This window comes from Passer domesticus, chromosome 7 (genome assembly GCF_036417665.1).
Source record: "Passer domesticus isolate bPasDom1 chromosome 7, bPasDom1.hap1, whole genome shotgun sequence".
Lineage (NCBI taxonomy): Eukaryota > Metazoa > Chordata > Aves > Passeriformes > Passeridae > Passer > Passer domesticus.
In genome coordinates, this window is record NC_087480.1 from 32,036,706 (window position 1) to 32,057,561 (window position 20,856).

Sequence of the window (20,856 nt, forward strand, 5' to 3'; positions counted from 1 at the left end):
CAGTGAAGAAGAAACCTGGCAGGAGCCAAGTCACTGTGGAGAGCACACAGTTGTGTTTTCCCTGGCTTTTTTATGAATCACATGGGGATTAAAATACAGTCCAGTCCCTCCATCTGTTCTTGTAGGCCTACTGGCCCTGTAAGGAGATGACAACGGGTCTTTGCATTGTCTGTCTCAACCTCTAAATGTCTCCATGGGTGCTGTGTTCTCAGCATTTGTAACTTTAGTTGTGTCCCTGACCTCTCTGACTGCTTCACATGACTGTTGTCACAATTACCTACTGAAAGGCTTTGATTTGAAACTTTGTTGAACAAAATTGTCCTTGTGGTTATTATTTTCTCTATGGCATCTTTGCAAACTTTCATGAATGGACTTTACAGAAAAATATTATCAATATTTTGTGATAAATATTGTTGGCATTAAGGGTTGTGTTGCTGTGTTTATATGACAGTCAGTGCAAGGAGTTAGATGTGTATTTCCTCACCATACTAAAGCACATTTCACTGACATGCATATCCAGTAATTCCCTCTTTTTTATGACCATTTCTTAATTAGACTGTAGCAAGCTTACACAGTTTATCAGAAACCTGATCATTTTCTTTCTGGGGTTTTCTATCTGAAATAAATTAACTGTTGAATTTCTGTGAAATCAGGGGATTTTTGGTTCTCAGCCATACTGGCTAACACCTGGGTGAAGAAAGAAAAAAAAAAGAGAAAAATCTGCAGTACAGTGACTTCTGGGTGCCGAGGGCAATGCTTCCTGTATCTGCTGTTGAGTAGGGCAGGAAGCGTTCGTCGCTCATCATCTGGGAAACGCACACGTTTCTCATTTTCTCCTCATGTTTTCATGAGTCCCACACTGCACTGAACCAGCACTTGTTTCTCATCTGTTATTAAGCAAAACAGCCTGAGAGCAGGGCCTGTGGCACTGGGGTGTGAAGCAGTTTGCTGAGTTTCCACTGTCAGCATGGAAATGTGATATGTGAGCAAAATACAAGCTTAGCTTTCAAAGCTTGATAGTTTCAGTTTCATCTGAGTCTTAATGGAGGAAAATCAGATGCTTTTTCTCTGTGAGATGGTAAAATTCTGTGTCATTCAGTGTTATAGTAACAAACAATTTGATTGAACACAGCAAGCTGAAACTCAAGGTATCAATTTTAAAAATGTTTTTAAGAACTTTTAAATAGTAAAATATTACTTGAAGCTTTTAGTGGAGTTATGCTGATAAAGAATTCTCTGAAGAATTGCACTTTTAAGTGTCTGTTTCATACTTGGTGTTATGAATTTCCTGGTTGAATTTTCACTTCAGTGCCAGCCCAGATATGGCCCTCTCTAACAAAAAAAATACCATCACAAGGCTGCATTCATACAAAGATTGCCTTTTTACTGGAAACCATTCAAGACACAAGGAGGATCTGTCCTGACACTCAGGAGAACAAGCAGATGTATCAGGAGACAATCTTGGCTGAGTAAGGAACTCATGATGGTCTCAGATGTAAAAATAAAAACAAAAAACCAAAAACCAAACAACAACAAAAAAACCCAAAAAACAAAACCCTCAAGCAAACAGACAAACAAAAAAAAGTACAAAAAAACCCCACACAACAAAAATACTCCACCCAACAACAACACCAAAAGCCCCCAAAACAAAAAACACGCCGAACAAAAAAAATCTTATTCAAACACCAACCAAAACACCCAACAGCATACAGGGAGTGTAAGAATGGATATGCTAAATAGAAGGGAATTAGAAGCATTGTCCAGATCATGAATATACAGAAAATCATCTTCCCCTTCAGGGCAGTGGAGCAGGCAGCCTGCAGTGCTGGGCTGTCTCCATGCTTGAAGATTTTCCAGACCAGACTGGTTAAAGCTGTGAGCAATATGATCTAAGCTCATAGCAGATCCTGCTTAAAGCAGGGGTGGGTTGGACTAGATACCTCTTCATTTTGTTCCCAACATGATTTATCCTGAGATTCTATGTATAACTAGTGAATAATGGCTACAATATAGAAGTATAATTCAGTTAGAAGAGAACTACTTGGGAAAGAATGGTAATTGTAGAATTTAATGCAGGTTTCCAGCTTGACTTTTTTGGATGAGAACTGCACACTGGAAGTGTAACATTCAAATCACCATTTCTTCTCTCTCCCTCTGAAAATACTTGCTGGGTATATAGGTGAAATATCAGAAAGTTGCTTCAAGAAATGGGAAAACTGAGGATAGGTATGAGGTCTCAATTTAAACCTATAAAGATTTAAAAGCTACATGTTTTCCATTATGATCTCTGAGAACTAGCTCTTCTTGTGAGGAACCACAAAAGGAAGAGAGTTTAGCTGTATTTCCTGTCATTTACTTTGAATCTCACCTGCTTAATTTCAGTTCTATGGAACTGGAATGTTTGCAACAGAAAGACTTGAATTTCCTTACATTTATTGTATTTGCAGTTTTCTGCTATGTCACAGGGACAGACCCCATCCATCCTACTGGTGAACCTCCCTCCCTTCCACACATGACTTGCACCTGACACTCCCTGAAACACTGGGACATCTGCAAGTGCTCAAGCTCAGGCTGGGCAGAGCTCTGAGGTACCTGGTCCAGTTGAGCTGGACCAGGTGGCCTTTCAAGGCCCCTTCCACTCCAAACCACTTTAGGATTTTATGCAATGCCTGCGCTGGACTGGTGAGCTGCTGGCACCTCCATGCATTTGGGGACATTGCAGCAGCTAGCTTACAGTTCCTGGGAAGAATGGGGACAAAGGATTGTTATTAAAATGCAAGTCTACTGTAGCTCTTTGAAAACAGAACTCCTCCTGGATCATACACCATTTAGTTAAAGACAGTTATTAGTAAGAAACAAATGTTTGTTTGTGTTTGTCAAACAAACATGTGGCAAGACAAATGTTCCTGAATGTATTTACCCATGTCACTAGTGCCTGTGCTTGACACCTGTGTTCAAGAATGAGTGAATGCTTAACTATTAAAAGCCTTTAGTGTCTGAGTTTTATTGAGAACAGCCTGATCCTTCACACACCTTCTCCTGGCAGGGTTTTACTCTGCTCTAATTTACATCTAAATTGCAGGACATGGGCCCTTGTAATTTAGAACTACTGCTCAGTTCCTTGTTAAATATCTATCTGGAAGCCCACAGACCTTGGCTGACAAGAGTACTTGTCATATACTCAGAATGGATTTTCCTAATATGTGTCATTCTGAAAAACCAAACTCCCATGTTCCACCAGTTCCTCACCTGTGGTGAAAACTCCTTATTTCAGCCTTGTTTCTCTGACCTTCACAGACAATTAAAACTGCCATTCCTGCAGTGTGGGCTGCCTGGTTTGGAATTCCCCGCCAACTGTATTCATGTATACATGTCAGTAAACCAGGTAAGCTTTGATAGATGCGACCACTTCCCTTTAATTTTGAAATGAATTTGAAGACTAACACAAAAAAATTCAGTGTTCAAAGCAAGATAATCAAATTGGGAGGGAAGGTTTCATATGAGCAGCAGGAAACAGAACCCACTGAGTTTCATGACAATAATAGTTCTGAGTTACTCTGAAAGAGTCATCAGACACTGATGTACGTGTTCTAACCTCAAGCTGTGGGGCCTGGAAACCACAGGCTAACAAACCTTTAGAGAGATACCTGTTCTGCTGGCTGGCACTGCACAGGCAAGTGCTGAGAGGAAGCAAAAAAAAAAAAAAAAGACTTCTAAAAATGCTTTTCTTTTTTTAAGAATGTAGATACTTGTAAAAACATGTGTGGAGATTGATACATTTATATAGAACTTAACATTATCTTCACTACCCCTTTAAACGTAATATTGGTTTTTCTCTTTCCACATGTGATATATAACTCCAGAACTCTTGCACCAGATCTGATGAATAAATACCTGTTAGGAAGTATCTGTAGATATTTACATGTGTTTTATCAATATTAAAAGCCACTTTGTAACATCCAAGTCACAAAGTTTCCTCTCAAACACAGTTTATTCTTGGTTTTCATTTAAACCATGTCATGTTTTACACTCAAGCCCTGCATTGGAGCACCTTGTGTTCAGTGACAGACAGAAGACCAAAACCTGTTGGTGTTAGAAAATAAAACACAATAAAATTATTATTGTTCTGTGTAGAAACACAGGTGTAATTTTCTTGGAATTGTTTGGAGTTTGATTGCACCCTTCAGTTTACCATGAACTTACATAATGTAGAAATAGCCACAGCAAGTGAAGGAAAGGGAAGGTAACTTAGGTCTTCTGGTGTCACGTTCTCATTTTCACATGCGTGTTAATGCTTTTGGAGTCCTAATGCTCGCTGTGTTTGCTTGGGATTTTTTTAAACTGCTATTTACTTGTAATGAAAAATCAAGTTGGGTAATGATGCAGTTTGAATTAAAGTCAGGGAGCTGGACTGATTACTGCCAAATTTCCTCCTTAACTGTGATGGTAAGAGACACTTCCCTCAGCTTGGAAGCTCTTTCTAGTTGTTACTTCTTTCCTCTTGCTGCTGTTATTCAAACAGAGGAAACTCAAATTTACATTGTGGTGTTTTTTTGTTCCGTTGAACTTTGTGTGGGAAAGATGTGTTCTAGACTTTTTTTAATATACAGGTTGGGATCTATGACCAAAATAAGTAAAGACAATGGTAAGAAATAAGAAAGCTCCATTCTGAGCTGAATAATACTGCACTTGCCCTAGGACACAGATAAATAGAGGAAAATTAATTATGACTTTTATATTTCTTCTATCCATACAAAATGGGCTTTGCCTTCTTTGTTTGTGTTCTTCTAGTGAATTGGCATGCCCTGCCACTTATTTCTCATGTAATAATCAGTTATGAATTATTAGCTTATTTCCAATGGGAAAAATTTTCCTATGGTAATGTTTTTGTTTGGTTACATTTTGCTTAGAATCTTGCGTGTGGCAGCTTCCCCCTCACATAAACAAATATTGCTGCTTGGAAAATGACAAAATAAGGCTGTTTTATGACTACTGGGCAGGGGTGAAATGTATAAATGACACGGGGCCGCTCTAACTTTGGCCCTCTACGAGAGTATGAGCAGAATACACTAAACAGAAAGCTATAATGAACCTTGATGAGCATTTAAAACATCATTTCTGTGTTCTTATGGCTTATGCAAATAACCCTGTAAAGTCAGGTCCTAATAAAAGAGAGACCTGACAACACTAACTTGCGTCATTTGAAACTCAGAATACTGTTTGCATATTGTTCTCTTTTTATAACTTGCTTTGTCTGCTATTATAGTAAGATTTGTATTTTATAAGCCAACCTCTTTTTGACTCCTCTTACATTCATTGAATAACCAGGACCACTTTCACTTGTCATCTGGTTTAGTCTCTCTGTGGGTTGCTATGGAGCATTCCAAATATTAGGGAACTGCGGAACTGCATAGCCCAAGGCTCCATGTGGTTTCCAGTCACAGAGCAAAACAACTGGAAAGTTATGATCCCTGAACCCAAGAGCCTAAAACTGGCCCAAGGCCTCAGAGCACTACAACACATGGATTACGTATTTTATGAAGCTTATGCTTTACGATGGAATGAGGATGCTGTACCTGACCTGCCTGTTGACAGGCTCAGGTCTAGACCAAACATGTTTTCAGACCATTCTGCTATTTCTGCAAATGTAATTTCTGTGAATTTTGATTTCTTGCTTTCAGTGGCTCGTACTGACACGTGTTTCCTTTTTGCTTAACTTGTGCTATGCCTTGGACTCACAAAGAAGTAGGGATTTCTTGCCTGATTTCCCAGTACTGTATATGATGCTTGCATTTTCAAGGAAAAAAGTGAGGGCTGAAGCATAATTGCCTAAAACCTCTATGTTTTTATGTATCTCCTTGGACTTGTAGTTTATCTGGATTCTTGTCCCCTTAGACCATCAACTTTTGCTTTTCATTCTCTTCTTTCTATGAAACATCTCTTCAGTGCCTGAAACTATTCAGATCAGCCTCTCTCTCTGGCATCTAAATGTCAAGATGATGACAGTGGTCAGAAAGGCAGTGGGGGAGGTAGGGCTGAGAGGGACTGAAACAATGGAGATGATGAAAAAGAAAAAAAGCAAAGGATTGAAAGACTGAGAGGGCACTTTTCCCATACAATCTGCTACTGTGCTGTGGAATGACTCCCAGCCCTCTACTTTCACAGGGCAGTAATGAAAAAAAGCTCTCACATTGATTTTTCTCCCTAAATTTGATAGTAGAGTTCAGCTTGAAGCTTCATGTTCTGTGAAAATAGCAATGAAAGCTCAGTGCTGTCCCAAATGCAAAACTTTCCAAGGATGTGTGAAGTGAGGTTTTAGAATATATAAAAAACCTCTCAGTTTTAAACTCCTCAGTCTCCTGAGCAGGGCAGTGGGATCTCATTCCCATGCCCTGACTCCAGGAGTGGTGCAGAAACCCCAGCCTGCAGAAAGCTGTTTGTTCCAGAATTCATGCCAGAGCTTTAAGGCACTCCTCTTGTGCAGAAACATCTGGAGCAGCTGTGGCCACCAGAGCATCCGAGTTGCTCTCCCCAGGGCTTGGCAAAAGGAAACCACTTCAGAATGAGTGGTTTTCCTCTGTCTGGGCAATGTTTATCAGCCTTTTTCAAAGGTAGCTGATTTCGTTGCTACAATGGCTGACAAGGTGTTGTAGGGAGGGCATACCTGAGGTTTAGGACAAACCCAGTGCCAGGATTCTTTGGAATAAACTTGAAAATCTGTCACATACACACAGCACCTGTCTAGCAGTGTCACATCCCCCTTCTTTGCTTCCTTCCACATAAATGAGTCTGCCTGCCTCTGGTAGGGTCTCTGCTGAGTATTCACTTATTGCAGAATATATTGCAGAGGCAGATGAGGAAGATTTTTGCAGCATTCACAGAACTGTAGGATGCTCTGTAAGTTCAAACAAGTGACTGTTGTGAGCTTACCCTGACAGTGAAAAGAACTGATCTTATTTCAAAGGCAGATAAAAGGATCTGTAAGAAATCTGTGATACTGCTGGAGTGGCATTAGGAAGTTTATTTATCATTCTTAGTAGACAGACCTGGACTTTTTTGGTGTATTTAATTAAAAACAATACTTGAGTTGTACCTGTATTAATGAGAAAACTTTCTCAACTTAATTTGAGATAAATTTTCTGGTTCATTATCAAATCTCCAGCTCAGTAATTCCATAATCACTGTTAAACCTGGCTAATGGTGTTTTTTCTCTTAAACACGAACAATTTGGAATAATACCATGCAAGCATTCTTATTTTAACATCCTGTCCAGCCTGTTTGCCAAGGGTGTAATTTATCTACACAGAGTTCTTGTTAGTTGTTGGCTATTTATATAGAGTTATATTCTCCATATTAGAGATTTTTATTTATTTTAATTTTGCTGAAGTTTTACTCAAAAAAATTTTAAAATCCCAACACTAACAAAATTACAGCCAACAAGTTTGGACACTCTGTTCTGGGGTATATTGATCCTAAGTCCCAACTTGTATACCACTCTACATTTGCAATGTAAAATGTGCTTTGTATATTCTTGGCACAACTGTTGACTGTAACACAGGACACGCCAGGTGCTACTGATACAGGTTTTTAAAAAAAAAAAAGCAAACAAACTAAAAATGGTAGATGATGCTATATTCTTTGGGCCTTGGGCCTGCAAAAGTTGAACCCATGCGTTTTTTGATTGTAATCTCTTCAAAGTTTTGTGAAGAGCAAGTGTCCAAAAGTGGAGCTTCTTACGCAACCTGCCTTGTGAACCTGCCTGAATATCAAAGCACATTAAAGACATTTGTAGTTGGTGGCAAAGCAGCCTTGTGCAGACATGAGGGAAGAAAGCAGGCCAGCTTGCTCCCTCAAAATAATTAAAGGATTGGAAAATTGTGTATTTTGAATTCAAATCCATTTTGTCTGGTTTTATTTGTAAGCTAGGGTTTCCTGCTATCTGCTGGCCCCAGTTTCCCTGCCAGAGAACAGACTGCATGTGTGACGCTGCAGAATGACATTGGCAGATATGAAACCTAGAGCTCCAGAGGGGCTGAATCAGTAAACTGGTCACACATCAGCATTATTTACTGATACAGCAGTGAGAACAGGACATGACACAGAAGAGAACAGGATGGAATAGATCAACTGTTGGGTACAAAAATAGCTGAGAAGTGGTGTTGAAGTGATTAGAAGATAGAGTGTGGGGGTTTCGGTGTTAGAGCATATGTGTAAAACAAATGCAGTTTCTCACCACCAGAAAGGGGTGATCTGCTTAAACAAGTTTCATTGCAGCAGTACCAGAGGTCACATAGTTCTGGGCTGAAACTTGAGTAAGCTGGGTCTAATTCCTGTGCCTGTCATGGATTTCCTGTATGAGTTAGAGCAAAAGTTGCCCTTGCTGGGTTCTCATCAGTCACTGGGGCAGGGTGTCTGGAAAGTCTGGGCAGCACTGGCAAGTGTGACCCAGCACCTGGGGCAGCCCTGTGCTCTCCTGAAGTGCTGAGTGAAGATCCTGTGCTGCATGAGGGGTGTCAGGTGTCAATACACCACTGTGTGGGCCACAGAATGGAGTTTTTGATCTTTCTTTGACACCTGTAAAATCAGGGAAGGAGTGGTTGCTTCTTGTTCCATTTAATTTCTGTCCTCCCTAATGAGTTTATAAAATAAGTTTTCCAGGGGCTATAGAAGATATAAAGGGACTGTGTGAACTGAATATTCCAGTAGTCTTTTTCTGAGAATTCACAAAAATAATTCAGTCTCTCAAGTAATAGCAGAGAGGAAAAAAAACCCAAACAACAACCAGCCAATGCTGTCATTGTTAGTAGAGGTTTAAAAAATAGAATAGCGATGTTATATTGAGGAAAAATTAAATTTAGTGTAGCAGGGTGTAAGCATGGATTGCCACTTTATTCACCTACAGGGGAGGAGGTTTTAATCTCTTCAACAATTATCAATTTTTATTGGTGGCATAAAAAGGAACCAATTTTTTCTCTAACTTAGTGGGTAACAATTTGCCATCCTTGGCCAATACAGAGAGAGGTTTGGTCCTGTTTCCATACACCTTAGACACTGGAGAACTCCTTTTACAAGCACGGAATGTTTCTCCTGTGAGCCATGAAGGAACTTGTCTTCTCACCTTGTGTCTGGGAACAGAGGCACAGCCCTAGATCCTGTACACACTGTAAGGAAGGCAAAACCTGGCATCATTTGCATACAGGAATGAAAAGCTAGAAAGTGCTTACACCTGTACCAGCTATCCATAAGCTAAGGGGCAAGAATAGAAGTTCGAGGGAAAGGATTTGTGTGGGATTTAGCAGCTGTGCTACAGGTAGTAGAACAATACAGATCCAACAAAAAAACTTGTTAAGGAGAAAATTTAAATGAACCTTGGCATAGTTTAATGTAAGCGAAGACCAGTTTTGAGTTTTACTATCAGCATATTTGGATGTCTGCATTTCACACAACCCCCAGGCTCTGATCTAGTTTTGTTTGGGATATAGATGTCTAGCTAGAACAGGAATGCTGAGCTTAAAAGGCTGTTGATTCAACTTAATGTGGATCTGAAGTGAATGAATAAGTTTTGTGAGGTTGCCAAAGGTACTTGGCCTGGGTTTGATTGGATTTTTTGAAGACTTTTAGGCAGCCTTAGACAGACAGACCCTGCATCACTGCTCACTATTCACTCCTGTACCTTGATTTTTGGGAATACCTTTTAAAGTATGTTTTCTGTCTTTGCTTTATTGCTCCTTAGATAATTAAAAACACAAAAGTACTATTTTTCATTTCCTCCTTTCTAACTTACAACATGGCTTTAGCTGTTGCTTTCCTTAATTTACACCCTCTCCTGCCTTATTCAAGAGGTGAATGTGGGGGCCTGTGCTTCCTCCATGCTGTTGCCGTGTCCCATCAGTAAAGCAGAACATCAGAGAGCTCCTGGAGCTCTTCTTCCTGCAGAGCTTTTTTTATAAATCTTACCACGAGGTTACAAGGATTGAGCGCAATGAGTAAGAGCAGTCCCAGGCTGATTAGTCAGCCTTTTAAAATGAAAGCAGACAGCTTCCACCCAGCCCCATTTCAGGGGACAGGAAAAAGGAAACTGGGGACCAGAAGTCTGAGGCAGTGCGTTGGAGGCACCGTCCCACAGAAGCACACACTGCTGCCAGACGGAGCCCAGCCCGCTCTTACGCACCGTCGTCCCCTCATATGGCCAAACCAGGGTTTACTCATCCAAACCATTTATTTATCTAACTGAATGCATCAAATAAATTCATTTGTTTATTAAAACAATATTTATAAACCACTCCCCTTTACATGAATAAAGTGACAGCACATGTCCACACCAATAGACCTTCACAAGACCAAAAGGTGCAATCTTTTCTTCAATTACACTGTAAGTCATTTTCCAAAGGGGAAAAAAAATTATTAGATTTATTAATAGTGTGGTGGACTGTAGTTCATGCTAGATACTAAACCAATAAGACTGTATATTTTCAGTATGTGTAATTCATTTTTTAATGACTGACTTTAACAAATATTACAGCAGTTAATCCTGAGAAAAAAGGGTTCTAAGCTGTCTTAAAGGCCTGGTCAAATGAATTTCTACCTCACTTATTCTAGTGTTTGGATCTGAGGATGAAGTAGATGTTAAGCCTGACACTGAAGGAAAGATCTGTAATATATTTAAATGACATTTCTTTAAAATGCATCAATTATGGTATTATGACTGTGAGCCCAAGCTCAATCATGTAATTGTGATTCATGAACACAAAAGACAATTTATCAAAGAAAGAAGGACTGATCAATTTTTGATTTAAACTTCTGTGATTCCAATGTATGTGACATTTAGTTGTGCTGTGTGATGTGACTTGTGTCTGTTTGGACTGTTGAGAGGGTGAGGAGGATTGGGTTTATTTGGTTTGGTTATTTTTACCTGACTGATATTTGCCAAAAAAAAATCATTAAGTCCCCCTAATACCACTCAATGTGGGAAAAAAAAAGTTTTGGAAAGTGAAGCATTTTAATAAAAATAGTTAATGAAAAGCCAAAGAAAATCTGTAGATTTTCTTTGTAGGATTAAGTGGATTTTACACCTATCACAAAATGAAGCAAGTATTTGCCACTGCCCCATAAGAGCTTCCATCTAAAGAGACCCATCTAATTCCACCTACACTTTTTTTCTGGGAAAAGTAGCATCTTTTGGAGAATACTATAAAAGGAAATATTTTAGACTGATCAATACTTTTTGAGTGTTCACACAAATCAGTAATTTCAAGAAAAAGATAATTCGACCAAAACACTGCAGTATCAGTTCTTGGACTTTGCAAGCTAATGCCTCCCTCCTAAGTTTCTTATGTCTCCCTCCCTAAAGAAGTATGGAAAGGTTTAAAAAATACATATTCACCATGTCACAGAGGCCTTGGAATTTCTCTTCACTGTCTGTAATGTTTGCCATGCACCAAACCCCAGGGAAGGGAATAAAGCATTTCCTGTGGGCAGACTTGCAGAAGTACCTGTGAAACATCTACCTCTAGTAATACCAATGGCTGAGAAAAGAGAAAAGGTGCTCAGCACACTAAACTGATGCAGGTTTTAGTCTTGTAAATATGTGTAGACACAATCAGGTTTATTACATTTTGCCTCGGACAAGATTACATAAAAGTTTAAAGGAAATGTTAGTCATTACTGCTATTTGTGGCTTGGGGTTTTTAAATTAGACACTACGGGGACAAGACTGTCCTGGTTCAGAGAACTATGACTCCAATTGCAAGTGAACTTGTAAAATTTACATGCATTTATAGGCATTCCCTTCCATTTTAAATGCACCATAACCTGGTCATCTTTCTGGACTTTTATATTAATGCTGTAGTTTAATTTCACACTTCTGATAATAAGGGCAAGATAAAATGAAGTCTCTAAGAAATAAAACCCCCTGGTTCGGTGTCTGTAGTTGTTCAGCCCTCAGACCTTCAACTGACTTCACTGGGATCTGCAAAAATGCTCCTGAGGAGTGCTCCCTAACCAAGGCCATTAATCACTGGATGATTTTCATGTTCTTACAAATCCTGCTGACAATGAAACAATACAGCTGCCAGAAGCTTAAGACTGTTTCTGGCTGTTAATAGCAACCATTGCATATCATAGAATGAATGTCCAACAGCCAGGGTGTTCTGTGTTCTCTCTTTCTGAGCATTATTTGTTTAATTTTGGTACATTCAACTTTCATGAAGAAAGAGTTACTGAGAAGAAAACAGAGGACAGGCATAATGCTGCAATTTAATGTACCTTGTGAATAGCAATGAACCAGCAACTGATCCTGCTGGTGCTGAAGTCCATGTGAGGAGCTCTGAGGTTCATGAGATTTATAGTAGACTCTACAGTGAGACTAGATGTCAGATCACAGAAGTGTTGAGAAGATTAAAGGGCTAAAAAATACCTACAAAATAAATTCATATAGTAGATTCAAAGGTTTTTAGAACCCTAAAAGACCTAGATGACCTAGTTTGACATGCTGCAAAATAAAAGATGTACAACTCTGTTCAGTAAAACATTCTTTAGAATGCTGTCTAGTTTGGACTTAAAGATTAGTACCAGTCTACTGTATCTTAACATGGTCTTGTCATTAAACAGTATCTCATTCTAGTTTGAACTGGTCTTGTTTTTGTATTTCTATTATAGGCTATGATCATGTTGTTTGTTGATCTGTTCCATGACAAATTAAATTGATTTAATTGCTTTGTTTCTTTATTGGTAAGGAGATTACTGGGCCCCAAATCTGGTTCTTTTTGTAAGCCTCTTAAATTTGGAAGTGATGGTTTTAACACATGGAGATCAAAACTAGGGATGGGATGGTATTTATGTCCCACTATATATATATATATATATATATATATATGCAAGGGTGTTAATGCCTCACTGTATGAATAATCAAAGTACAAAAATGAACTCCATAATTACATTTGGAGTGCATATGTATATGCTGTATTGCATTTGGGAATGGTCTCATTCATTTTTCCATATTTTTACAGAGTAGTTCATGTTTTTGGGAAATATTTTTAACAAAGTTAAAATGTCGTATTGAGAGTGTTTCAGAAAGGATAGTCCTTATTTTCCAGGGTTGAAAAGAAGAGCCCTTGATTTCCCTTAGTCTTTTAAAGAAGAAATCTCTTGTCCTGATTTTTAAAGATACAATAGTAGAGGTTTTTGTTAATTTGTGATGGGACACTACATAAATGTTATCATTCCTTAGTGATGTGTCATTCCTGAAGTGTCATTAAGTCTTGTAGAATATGAAGTCATGAAAAAGGAGAGCTATGATCAAAAATTACTGCATAAATTTCAAAATTTCTTCCTCATCCCAAGAGCCAGAGAATGTGAGGCAGCTGCCTAAATATAGGTACATACTGTCACTGCAGGTGCCCTAAAATTTTGAAGGTATGGGGTTGTCAGCTGTGACATTGAACTTGCAGTTTCTGCCCTTCTGAAATAGCAACTAAGGGCAAGTAGGAACTCATTCAGAATGTAAAATAGCACTAAATAGCTTTAGTAAATAAAAAATAATTCTCCTCCTGGGTACTTTTGGTGAATTAAAATAGGATGTTGTGTTTCTAATCCAAGATTGAGCCTTGTGATCTGTACTCCAGGTGTTTACTGTTGTTATCCCACAGTTCTGGCTGAATTTGAGCCTGGCACTGAAGGCAAACAGGATTAAGAACTGAGGCTTTCAGTATCCAGATGATGTAATAGCTGTGCTAAGTGGATGGCTCAGTCATTTCTCAAGAAGTTTTTGATCCTGAAGCACATTATGTACACTCTTGACTTGTTCTCTTTGGAAGCCTTTGCCTAAGGATATCTAACCACTGACCAGTCTCTTCTTCCAGAGCAGAGAAGCAAATCAGTCTTTCTGCATGTATAAAGCCTTGCTGTCCTCTGCTGGTAACTAATACAAACCTTTAAGTTTTTGAAAAAAACCTTTAGGCTTGTCTGAGTCCACTTTTCAGCAAACTACTGTTTGTTGTGTCCCTTTAAACCTTGGTACATTTGGTGTTTGTTTTATTTTTGTGCCTGTGCTGGAGTGACTTGGGTCAATGAGGCCCCAGTGTGTCTCTGACTCCCCTGCTACTCTTGCCTTGCCAGAGGTCTGCAGGCAGCAGGGAGAGAAGGTGTGAAAGAGAAGTGTTGTGGGTGCAAGGAACGGAATCTTATGTAAGGGTGAGGTGGTGGGTGGAAGCAGGGTGAGACTTTGTTGTGCTAAGAATAGAAGACACCAATTTCCATAGAGAAAAGAGGTTGCTCTGGCCTCTGGGTTCTCACATCAGCTTGTTAAAAAGGGTGTTGCAAATGCTGTAATTAGGTATTTACTCCTAGACTGGGAAGGAGATGTTTTTGAGCAGCAAAGGGGATTGTGCCCCTGCCTGGGCCAGGATGGGCAGGTGAGGAGTGGCAAGGAGGAGAACACTCCAGGATGACTCAGGCCTGCAGAACAGCTGGGCACGTTGGCAGAAACTTTCCATGCAAGTCACCACCTTCTTTCTGGTTTTTTGAGATGGCTCTTAAACCCTACAGTTGTGGAAATATCACAAGTATACATCTATAGATAGATGGAGAGGCTCAAGTGTGGGCCAGAGTGCTATCTCCATCACCCTCCCCCAAGGCAGACAAACCAAAAAAAGCACATGAGGCCACAAGTCCACCCCCAGGCTGAGTAACATTCAGCCCCTGTGGGCAGAGACAGGCGTGGGATCACATCACCAGGAGGACCTCAAAAACCAAAGTGCTCCACATCAAGGAAAGACGCAAGAGGGGGCAATGGGAAGTTGGGGGACAAAGAGTTTGGTGTAAAAAAAACCCAAGCCGGAAATGAAAGTGTGTTCACAGAGGAACCCACACCAGTCAGACAGGCACCCGTTAGTCACAAGATAAGCAGTAGCTGGAGAGAGGGAGACTTGAGATAGCTGTCCTGGGCTCTGTTGCACCTCCACACACCCCAGCTTAACTTGTTATCACTGGTTATTTCAAAAAGAGGGAGGAAATATTGCAGTCATGAAGAAAATAATTTTTATTCTTGTTCTTTCCTCTCCAACCTTATCCTGAAAAAATCTCATGACAGCTGTTTTGTAACATATATTTTTAAATTTTTTTTAAGAAGTCTGGGGGCTCACTCATTTTTCCATCAAAAGGCTTTTGTTGAAAAATCCTGGCCTTGACATACAGGAACAAAAATTTTTTCAGACTGTTCATTTGTATTCCAGGGTCTGAACTTATCAGGGTCTTGCTGACGAATGAGCTACAAATAAGTTCAGACCAAAAAATATTCTCTATACAGCAATATCTGATGGAAACCTTCTCCAGCCCTGCATCCCTGTCACCTTTCTATGCCCCACTTTGCAGATGGTTTGTGCATAGTGTTTTACAGCTTCCTTATGCAACCTACTGAGACAGTATTCAGCCCAGTCTGTAGCATGGAAAAAAAAAACCACAAAAAACAAAAAAAAAAAAACAAAAACAAAAACAAAAACAAAAAAAACAAAAAAAAAAAAAAAAAAAAAAAACAACCCAAAAATGCTGTGTTTTCTCAAAATGTTCTCTCTCTTCCTCAGGCTTTTTCAGTGAGGACTTGACTTTCTGCTCAGCAGCTGGGAGGTGAGCACATGTTTAAACACTTTCTGAATTGGCCTTCTTTCCTGAGGAAAGGACATGTGACGTGGTCTGTTGCAAGCACAGAGTGATAAATGTGTGTAGAGGTTAAAGAAACTGTTTAAGAAACCTTCCTTTAATTAGCTCCATATATCTTCTCTTTCTGCTGCCTCTCTTGCCATGAGTTATGAGTTATTTAATGTAGCATCAGGGCACAGTCTTATAGCTCCCATAAATGATGGATATTTGGGGAGATTATTTGACAGATCACAATCAACATTGCCTTATAGAGTAGGCAGGAGAGTTTGGAAAAGACGAGTCCCAGGTACATGAGTGCCTGCTTAGTGGAAAAGAGTTTTACTGTTGTAACAGGCTGGGACACTGGTAACATGGTGGTGTGAGCCTTCAAAGGGCAGCTTTTAAAAGTGAGAGAAATAGTCAAAAAGTACACATCTGATGGTTCTGGCAGGAGCCAGTATCCATCTGGGTGCTTCAGGAGAAAGGAGGTTTACTCCTCTAACAGCCACCTCGGCACTCTTTTGTGATCTCTTTAAATCTAAGGCAGAGAGGTAACACAGGCATAGGGTTGGAGAGATTAGAAAGTGTGACAGGAAGGTACCTACACAGAGAATGTTCTTGAAAGGATGTAAGAGCTTTTGTTCACTTCTTCTCTTGCTTTGTATTTTATGCTGTACCCAAACCCATAACCATTTTGTATTTTCATATTTCATTGCTAACCTTAATCAATAGCTGCAATGCACAATCCCAGTGCTTCTCCCTTGGGAGTTCAGCTGGGAATGGAAAAGCAGGATGCTGGAGAACCAGCCCTAGCAGAGACAAAAGCTTTTGCTTCAAATTTGGTCATTCATGCCTGATTTCTGTGCCAGTTTTAGGGGGTTTTTTACACTAAACTTGTGCTTACTGTTGCGAATGAAACAGAAGCACACCTGAGTTTAAGCTGGGATGTGGCAAGCTGCTTCATATTTGGAACATTAATTTGAAAAGACACAGAGCTTCCTTGTACACATAATAAACAACTTGTGAACTCCTGTTTTCAAACACAAGAAGTTCTCCTTCCTGCTCTGTGTTTTCAAATCCGTCAAAGCTGTAAGAGATTAATTTGTCCCTAAGCTTCAATACCCTGACACAGCCTTCAACCAAAGCACAAAGTGTAAACAGATGGTTCATCTTGTTTAAGGGAAGAAATCTCATTTCCTGCAGTGATGTGTAAAAGAAGGCTGAAGATGGCTGTGGTAGGGGCAACCCAAAAGGTCCTGGAAACAGTATTGTTTGATACACTTTGGAGTCTCTAAAAAGATGCAAAAGCAGGAGGGTACAGATCAGCTAATTAGCTGCTGGCTTAGCCAGGCCAGCTAAAATAAATGCTTTTTCAGTCTGGTGCCTCCAGTTCGCTTAGCAGTATCTGGATTTCTGTGTTTTGCTTTCCAAAAATCATATTTACCATGGAAGCTCAGTTACACATCTGTTCACCTCCCATAGCTTTCCATGCCCTCCTCTAATCTTCATCATGAGAGCAGAAGCTGCTGCCTTGCTTGTGTCCTCCCTTTGTACCTCGTACTGGCTTCTTTCTCCTTGCAAATCTGTGAGACTATGGGGGCAACATGGGCTACTCTGTTGATTGCCTCTTGTGTTGCTGATATCTGCAGGCTCTCAGCATCTTCCTGAGTTGTCAGTCCTACCTGACAGACAAGCCTGGTGTCTTCTCCCACCGTGGTGCCTCAGAAAGAGGTTCTATGTCTATATAAATGATTTTAAGTCGTGTTGGAACATTGATAGCCAGCATTCACTGGAATATATTTAAAATTTGCTTCAAATGTCAGGTGTTCTAATTAATAGGAGGATACAGATGGTTCAGAACATAGCTCAAAACTCTAATGAGACCAAATGCTAGCTGTTCTAATTTAATTTTAAAATGTCATTCAGTCTTGATACCAACAGAGCTATCTGTAAAACTGCCACAAGGTGGTACCACAGTATTTTATAATATTTTGACATTTTTGTATTAAAACAACTATTTTCTTAGTAGAGGTGCAATGTAGAAGAAATGAGGATGCAAAAAGATGCTTTTTTCCTTTTAAGATAATGCCCCTTTAGTGCTGCAGAGGGGCTCTCTGCAGAACTTGCCACTGCAGCAGCACCAGCAGTTGGGTCTGTCTGTCAGCACCAATTTGACCAGGCACCAATGTTTGTAATGTGCTCTCCTGGCATAATTATGCAAGATGGATTGTTTAGGTGTTGAAATTTAAGCAGATTAATGTTTTCCTGACAATGATATCTGTCTAAATAAGTAAATTAAATTTAATGTCTGTCCTGATTTTTCCCCTTCCTTCTCCCACATGTTAGCCACTCTGAGGTTCTCCAGTTTTTCAGTTAAGGACAGCTGTGCCTGGATTGAGCAAAGACATTCCCCTGAAAATGCCAGGATGTTTAAGTGCCAAGGGAGCAAGAAACCTGAATAATTCTGCTGTCTGGGAATTAAGCACCAGCTTGGTGTCCATGTCAGGTGGGGTCAGTGTCCACCTGGAGTACAGGCAAAATGGAATTGTTTAGTGGTGGAAGTCCAGCAGCTGTGCCAGTGAGGATTACTCCTCTGGTCCATATCGGAGTATCGAGTCTCATGGGAATTCTTTCCCTTGGAACCAACACTAACAATCTTTCCAAAGCTTCAGAATGTATTGTGTAGCTGTGAGCCCATTCCTCCAGTCCCTTGAATCACCTTCCATGGTGCAAGACACACCCTGTCCTTTGGTTTTAAGCTACTTTAAATTTCATGCTTCACATCTCCTTGACTGAGACACTGTATTTATGCACCTGTCTTTAATGTTTCTTCATAAATCAAACCTCTATAGCCCTACTTACCCAGTCACTGACTTCCTACATCTCTCAGATAACTGAGGTGCCTCTGATTTAAAAATGCCAATGTATGAAAATTTTAGATAGCAATAGTTCTCTGCCTGTTGCATGCTGATAGGATTTTGAAAAATAAATGAGCCCTAAATAGTTCCAGACTGCAGCCTTTTAACATGTATTGAATTCTGAGACTCTGTGTGGGTCTGTATGTGCAGATCCAACTGAACTGCTTTTGATCCTTGAAGAGAAGCTCAGTGGGTTGTTCTTAATGCAAGGCCATGTCCCTCTAATTAGATTTTTGGACTCTGTGGTCTCATTGAAACCTAAAGGGGCATTGCATAGACATTATCTATGGCCTCAGATTGATGGCTTTGGTGGGAGTTACAAACACGTGAATAAAAAGCACAAGCAAGGCACACAATGTTTTTCAAGAACATTGCTATGAGCTATCACCTGCCCAAGGGGCTGCATTCCAACTCTGTGAGCTATCACTCTGCCCAAGGGGCTGCATTCCAAGCTCTTTCCTCAGTTATATTGGCTTAACATTTATAATGCATTATAAAGCATTTATATTTCTCTGTCATTATCCTGCTGCTGCTGTGCAGCTTCTCTGCAATTACATTGTACCCACCTCCCTTTTTAATGCCAGTGGATTCAATTTGCATATGAATTTCCCTCGCTTTTATATAACTGAAGAATTTATGATATCTCTAGTGGGCTGTAATTCCTTTTGTCATTTCTCTTTTGTTTGTATGGTCTGCCAACAAAAGATCAATCCCTCATTTAGTTTTAAATACACAATTTTTAAAAAATGGGTAATAATACAAAATAATATTGAAATGCATTACAAAAATAAGACATGAGATACAATTTTCTTGTACAATAAAAACAGACAATTTTGTAGCACAGACTGCAATGTTTTGTAACACTTTGTGAACACTTTTCCTCTGTAAACACTTTGGTGAGAAACAGCCCTTTGGAAATTAAAGATCATCAGACAATTCCTATGCATAAAACCCTGCTTATACAGAGGATAGCAAAGTGTGAATTAATTCATATTTTCACCCATTCTAAAAGGAAACAAACCAAACTTCTCCCTTTAAGAAAGAAGCAAAAGGGTTTATTTTTGTAATTATTAAATCCATAGATACCATTGCCCTGTAAAATTAATTTTTAGGTTATAAAGTAATAATGGTGGTAGGCATGGTTTTTTATTAATTTGCTTCACAGAAACCTGGGGAGATTTTTATGAGCTTTTTTTAGAACCAGAATCTTCCATTTGTGCCCTCCTTTACCATTCATCTAATTCTAATTTCAGTCCAATATACAGACTTATTCCCTCACCATGCATGGCAAACAAATCCCGGTGTTAGTCCTGACAAAAATGGGAGAACAATCTTGGAGGATTACCATTAACAGGCGACTGCAACCAGCAAGGATATTTTTAAAACATCAAATTGTTTGCTATTTAAAATTTATGCCAAAATGCAATATTTCTATGAAAACCAATGTCTTTGTGACGAACAGCATTGTCACTGCAGAGGGATCCACATAAAGTGTGAGAAAATCTGGAAAAAAGGATAAATATCAGGAAGTGTAAAGTATGATCCAAGTACAGTTTGTTCTGGTAATTCCTGTCTCAGAAGATATCATTTCCACTACTGAGTCACTATCAACAGTGAAAAACATTTGGGGCTGTAAAAGGTGTCAGCATTAATGAGTCTGTCTAGTTTGGAATATGTTGTACTTGCCATTTGACATGAAAAGATATCATTTCACAAAAACCCCATTTTATGTCATTTATCAAGCCACAATTTTCATTTTATTCCCCTAAAAAGCTCAGCTGTGGCAAGAAATTCAATAAGTACAAGAGCTTTTTGCTAGTGCCATTTTATCCCATGACAACAGGCAAAATGACTGCACGGAGATCAAAATCCAGTCCATTTGTTCTGGAAATTAAATTCTAATCAATTTGAAGCTATTCCCATCATGCAGTTGCTGATGACACTTCAAGACAAAGTAGCACTGTGCAAATTCAAAATGGGCTTGAAGAGAGATCAGTCCCTTCATGAGAATCCTGGGTAAGAGACCAGGAAAAAAAGTGCAGCACTTAGGAAAATGCTGGCATTATGAGCAGCAGTGTCCTAATTCCAGGTAAAATACCATGGGCTGACACCTCCTCATTCATGTGATGTCACTTTACAGTGTCAAGAGCATTTCTCAGGTTCTCTGTTGTCCGCCCATTCAGCCTGCATTTGCCTATGCATCTTTTCTCTTGAATATAATGTTTTACATAACAAACGAGTTCAGCCTTTCAAAGGAGCTTCCCCTGTTCCGTGAAGTGAAGAATGAGCTTTCTTGAGTTTGTGA

At 39.5% G+C, this 20,856-nt stretch overlaps 1 long non-coding RNA gene across 2 annotated transcripts in view; it reads left to right on the forward strand.

The window, feature by feature from the left end:
• The window catches only part of LOC135304723 (uncharacterized), a 119,037-nt gene that overhangs the window by 51,680 nt on the left and 46,501 nt on the right, over nucleotides 1-20,856 (forward strand). For both annotated transcript variants that reach the window (XR_010365995.1, XR_010365993.1), the window contains exon 5: nucleotides 15,579-15,621. This is a non-coding gene — a long non-coding RNA (uncharacterized LOC135304723). The remainder of the gene's footprint in view (nucleotides 1-15,578; nucleotides 15,622-20,856) is intronic.